Source organism: Giraffa tippelskirchi, chromosome 5, assembly GCF_054371585.1.
Source record: "Giraffa tippelskirchi isolate mGirTip1 chromosome 5, T2T-mGirTip1v1.2.pri, whole genome shotgun sequence".
Taxonomy (NCBI): domain Eukaryota; kingdom Metazoa; phylum Chordata; class Mammalia; order Artiodactyla; family Giraffidae; genus Giraffa; species Giraffa tippelskirchi.
This window is the reverse complement of record NC_137279.1, coordinates 51,417,919-51,424,353: the sequence shown is the minus strand read 5'-3', so window position 1 is coordinate 51,424,353 and position 6,435 is coordinate 51,417,919. Positions and strand designations below refer to the sequence as shown.

General features: G+C 44.5%; 1 pseudogene; it reads right to left on the bottom strand.

Annotated features, from left to right (window-relative positions):
- Window positions 1–6,118: 6,118 nt before the first annotated feature.
- LOC145505181 (large ribosomal subunit protein P1 pseudogene) lies at window positions 6,119–6,435 on the bottom strand (annotated as a pseudogene).

Sequence of the window (6,435 nt, the reverse complement as noted above, 5' to 3'; positions counted from 1 at the left end):
TAGTGTTTATCACACTTTTTTTTAATTAACTATAACCAGAGACTGGGGTGAGCTTACTGAGTCCAGCACAAGCTTACTCATAGGTAAGGACATTATTGAATTCAATCATGTCCAACAACTCAACTCCCTTTTCTGCGTGGACTCTCAGATTAGAAGTAGCTTTACTGATAGTTTTATGTCATTTCATTTCAGCAGAAACTGGTTAGGTCTGATGGTAGATGGCTGGTGTCAAGTAGCCAGTATAGGGGGTTATTAGGCTGGCGTTCCTGGTGACCTGAAACATGTCACTCGGGTAAATTTATTGTAATACAGTGAACTATTTTAAAAGTAATCTTCAGTATCAAAGAAGTCAAATAGTCTACAATTTGTACACAACACCAACCTCAGGTGTACTGAAGACGAGATACTATAAAATTCCTACTTGTGTAATTCCCAGCTGTATTACACTTTTGCCTACTGGTGGTGAAAAGCACAATACTCACCCTCAAATAGACTGATTTTTCACAGACCTAATTTTGGGGGACAAAGTACACGTGTACACGTTTAGAGTCATAATAGAACCAACTTTACAATTCAGATGTACATGCTGAGTCAAGTAAAAGTATCTGGTAAAACCTACCAATAGGTTTGACGCTAATTGGGCCCTAGGTTCTCCCTGAACCCTCCGCTCCCCTTGCATACACAACTCTGGCTGCAGCTGCCACAGGTGGCAGTGCCAGACCAGTGCTGAAAGCCCCTAGATCTCCTGCCAGGTTAGCCCTGTCGGTTCCATTTCCTGCTGAGTCAGTAGAGGGGGTGCCCCATTGTCCTTCCCCAAACCCGTTGATTCTGCTTGCGCACCTCTTCTTGTTTGGTGGAGGTTTCAGCCTCCTAGCATCTCTGGGCCAGTCTGGCTCCCATCTGCCAACTATGGCTGTTCTTTCTGTCACTGGCAGTGACTTTTCCAAAGAGAGACGGAGAAATCGGCGGTAGGGGAAGGGCATAGGAAGGCTGGGCTGCACAGCCTTGAAGGCGCAAGGACAGGTCCCGAGACAAGGTTCTGTGGCTTTGCCCACATTCACCCTTCTGCCTAGATTCCCTTTATGCCTTCCTGGCCTGTGTAGCTTGTCCTTCAGGCTCACATCAGTATTCAGTAGCCCACCACCCCTCCCCATCAGGTCAGGTGCCACTTTTGGACTCTCCAACTAGTGCTTACCTCATTTGTGCTTCAGTTCAGTCCAGTTGCTCAGTCGTGTCCAACTCTTTGCGAGGCCAATGACTGCAGCAGGCCTCCCTGTCCATCACCAACTCCTGGAGTTTACTGAAACTCGTGTCCATTGAGTTGGTGATGCTATCCAACCACCTCATCCTCTGTCGTCCCCTTCTCTTGCCTTCAATCTTTCCCAGCATCAGGGTCTTTTCAAATGAGTCAGCTCTTCACATCAGGTGGCCAAAGTATTGGAGTTTCAGCTTCAGCATCAGTCCTTCCAATGAATATTCAGGACTGATTTCCTTTAGGATGGACTGGTTGGATCTCCTTGCAGTCCAAGGGACTCTCAAGAGTCTTCTCCAACACCACAGTTCAAAAGCATCAATTTTTCGGCGCTCAGGTTTCTTTATAGTCCAACTCTCACATCCATACATGACTACTGGAAAAACCATAGCCTTGACGGACCTTTGTTGGCAAAGTAATGTCTCTGCTTTTTAATATGCTGGCTAGGTTGGTCATAACTTTTCTTCCAGAGAGTAGGCATCTTTTTATTTCATGGCTGCAATCACCATCTGCAGTGATTTTGGAGCCCCCAAAAATAAAGTCCGTCACTGTTTCCATTGTTTACCCATTTATTTGACATGAAGTGATGGGACCGGATGCCATGAGCTTTGTTTTCTGAATGTTGATTTTTTAAGCCAACTTTTTCACTCTCCTCTTTCATTTTTATCAAGAGGCTCTTTAGTTCTTCTTCACTTTCTGCCATAAGGGTGGTGTTATCTGCATATCTGAGGTTATTGATATTTCTCCAGGCAATCTTGATTCCAGCTTGTGCTTCATCCAGCCCAGTATTTCTCATGATGTACTCTGCATATAAGTTAAATAAGCAGGGTGACAACATACAGCCTTGACATATTCCTTTCCCTATTTGGAACCAGTCTGTTGTTCCATGTCCAGTTCTAATTGTTGCTTCCTAACCTGCATACAGATTTCTCAAGGTCAAGTGATCTGGTATTCCCATCACTTGAAGAATTTTCCACAGTTTATTGTGATCCACACAGTCAAAGGCTTTGGCGTAGTCAATAAAGCAGAAATAGATGTTTTTCTGGAACTCGTGATTTTTCAATGATCCAGTGGATGTTGGCAATTTGATCTCTGGTTCCTCTGCCTTTTCTAAAACCAGCTTGAACATCTCGAAGTTCATGGTTCACGTATTGTTAAAGCCTGGCTTAGAGAATTTTGAGCATTACTTTACTACCGTGTGAGATGAGTGCAATCATGCGGTAGTTTGAGCATTCTTTGGCATTGCCTTTCTTTGGGATTAGAATGAAAACGGACTTTTTCCAGTCCTGTGGCCACTGCTGAGTTTTCCAAATTTGCTGACATTGAGTACAGCACTTTCACAGCATCATCTTTTAGGATTTGAAACATCTCAACTGGAATTCCATCACCTCCACTAGCTTTGTTCATAGTGATGCTTCCTAAGGCCCACCTGACTTCACATTCCAGGATGTCTGGCTCTAGGTGAGTGATCACACCATTGTGATTATCTGGGTCGTGAAGATCTTTTTTTGTACAGTTCTGTGTATTCTTGCTACCTCTTCTTAATATCTTCTGCTTCTGTTAGGTCCATACCATTTCTATCCTTTATTGAGCCCATCTTTGCAGGAAATGTTCCCTTGATACCTTAATTCTCTTGAAGAGATCTCTAGTCTTTCCCATTCTGTTGTTTTCCTCAATTTCTTTACACTGATCACTTAGGAAGGCTTTCTTATCTCTCCTTGCTATTATTTGGAACTCTGCATTCAAATGGGTATATCTTTCCTTTTCTCCTTTGCTTTTTGCTTCTCTTCTTTTCACAGCTATGTGTAAGGCCTCCTCAGACAGCCATTTTGCTTTTTTACATTTCTTTTCTTGTGGATGGTCTTGATCCCTGTCTCCTGTACAATGTCATGAACCTCCGTCCATAGTTCATCAGGCACTCTGTCTATCAGATCTAATCCCTTGAATCTATTTCTCACTTCCACTGTATAATCATAAGGGATTTGATTTAGGTCATACCTGAATGGTCTAGTGGTTTTCCCTACTTTCTTCAATTTAAGTCTGAATTTGGCAATAAGCAGTTCATGATCTGAGCCACAGTCAGCGCCCGGTCTTGTTTTTGCTGAGTGTATAGAGCTTCTCCATCTTTGGCTGCAAAGAATATAATCAATCCGATTTTGGTGTTGACCATCTGGTGATGTCCATGTGTAGAGTCTTCCCTTGTGTTGTTGGAAGAGGGTGTTTGCTATGACAGACGGTAGGCACTGGAGCAGCTGTGAGGAGATAACCCACGTCCAAGGCCAAAGGAGAAGTCCCAGCAAGATGGTCGGGGGGCGAATTCGTGTTAAGAATCAAACCCCATTTCCGCCAGAGAGGCTCAGAGGGCTCAAACAAACCTTGCGCACACCAGGACCCAGGGACCCCACAGAGACTGAGACAGGACTGTGTTTGAGCATCTCCTGTGGAGGTATGGGTCGGCAGTGGTCTGCCCTAGGGACAAGGGCTCTGGGTGTGGGTATGGCATAAGTCCTCTTGGAGGAGGTCACCACTAACCCCACCATAGAGCTGCCAGAACTTAACACAGGACTAGGAAATAGACACTTGGAGGGCACAACAGAACCTTGTTCACCAGGCCCAGGAGAAAGGAACAGTTACCCCACAGGAGACTGTCCTGGACTTGCCTGTGGGTGTCCAGGAGTCTCCGGCAAAGGCATGGGTCAGTGGTGGCCTGCTGCAGGGTTGGGGGCATGGACTGTAGCAGCACATGCATGGGATCTTTTGAGGGAGATCACCATTCATTACCTCCACCATAGTTTGGCCCCAGGTAAATAGCAGGGAGGGAACACAGCTCCACCCGTCAACAGAAAATTGGATTAAAGATTTACTGAGCATGGCCCCACCCATCAGAACAAGACCCGGTTTCCCCCTCAGTCAGTCTCTCCCATCAGGAAGCTTCCATAAGCCTCTTATCCTTCTCCATCAGAGGGCAGACAGACTGAAAACCACAATCACAAAAAACTAACCAATCTAATCACATGGATCACAGCCTTGTCTAACTCAATGAAACTATAAACCATGCCATGTAGGGCCACCCAAGATGGACAGGTCATGGTGGAGAGTTCTGACAAAATGTGGTCCACTGGAGAAGGGAATGGCAAACCACTTCAGTATTCTTGCCTTGAGAACCCCATGAACAGTATGAAAAGGCAAAAAGATAGGACACTGAAAGATGAACTTCCCAGGCTGGTAGGCGCCCAATATGCTACTAGAGATCAGTGGAGAAATAACTCCAGAAAGAATGAAGAGATGGAGCCAAAGCAAAACAACAACCAGTTGTGGATGTGACTGGTGATGGAAGCAAGGTCCTAAACTATAAAGAGCAATATTGCATAGGAACCTGGAATGTTAGGTCCATGAATCAAGGCAAATTGGAAGTGATCAAACAGGAGATGGCAAGAGTGGACGTCGACATTTTAGGAATCAGCGAACTAAAATGGACTGGAATGGGTGAATTCAACTCAGATGACCATTATATCTACTACTGTGGGCAAGAATCCCATAGAAGAAATGGAGTAGCCATCATAGTCAACAAGAGTCCAAAATGCAGTACTTGGATGCAGTCTCAATAACGACAGAATGATCTCTGTTTGTTTCCAAGGCAAACCATTCAATATCATGGTAATCCAAGTCTATGCCCCGACCAATAATGCCGAAGAAGCTGAAGTTGAACAGTTCTGTGAAGACCTACAAGGCCTTCTAGAATTAACACCCCCAAAAGATGTCCTTTTCAGTATAGGGGACTGGAATGCAAAAGTAGGAAGTCAAGAAACACCTGGAGTAACGGGCAAATTTGGCCTTGGAGTACAGAATGAAGCAGGGCAAAGGCTTAATAGAGTTCTGCCAAGAGAATGCACTGGTCATAGCAAACACCCTCTTCCAACATTTGTGCTTACCACTATTTAAATACACAGTTTAAATACTATTAAATACTATTTAAATACACAGTTTGTTTTCCCCCTGAGGCTGTAACTTAAGGGCTGGGATGATCTTTTATATCTCTGTTGCCCATTTCTAGCAGGGTCAGTGATTGGCTTGAAGTGCTTGATGAATGGAAACCAATAGAGGTTATTAAAACTTCAGAAGCTTTTCATTGAAAACAGAAGCAAAGTAAAAGATGGAGGGCATTTGGATAACTTTTGAGTGTGGTATACTGAACACAGTGGACATTTATTGAGAATTCTATTATTCACTAGCCCTGGACTAAGGTTTTTAATTAATTATCTTATTTCATTCTCAACATGACTGTGACGTAGGAAGAAAAAAAGTTGGAAGTGTTAGTCGTGTCTGACTCTTTGCAACCCCATGGACTGTAGCCCACCAGGCTCCTCTGTCCATGAAATTCTCCAGGCAAGAATACTGGAGTGGGTTGGCATTTCCTTCTCCAGGAGATCTTCCTGACCAAGGGATCGAACCTGGTCTCCTGCATTGCAGGCAGACTCTTTACCATCTGAGCTACCAGGGAAGCAGTTAGTATCGTTAATATCTTCATTTTATAGATGAGAAGACTGAGCCTCAGAGAGATTAAGTAACTGGCACAAGGTCACACTTAGAGACAGGATGTGAAATTGAGACAGTGACTAGAGAACCCAGACTCTACCGAGCTTCACAGGGCTTATCTAATGAGCCTAGTCCTGCAGCGGGAGCAGGAAGGAACACATGTTCCCATGTGTTATCAAATGCGTGTTCATTCCACTGCCAGGTGGACCCTTTCCTGTGTGCCAGCAGTTTTGGCTATATTTCTGGGGGGGTTTGACCTTTGATAATCAAAAATTCTTTTTTATTTTTCTAAGAGGTCAGCTTTTGATTGAACATTACAAAATAGAAATATTACACCAGAGATTTAATCAAAAGACCAAATGCTATGTCATCTTCAGACTCCTCAGAGTCTTCTTTCTCTGCTCCCACTTTGTCCTCTATAGCGGCAGAACCTCCTGTTGGGGCCAGGCCACGAGCCCTGTGTTGTAGATAAGAGTCTCGATGTTGACACTGGCCAGGGCCTTTGCAAACAAACCTGGCCAGAAAGGCTTGACGTTCACACCGGCTGCTGTAATGAGGGTGTTGACCATACTCTACATGATTGGCACCTCATCCTTGTGCAGGATGAGGGTTGGGTAGATGCACGTGAGCTCAGAGATGGAGGCCAT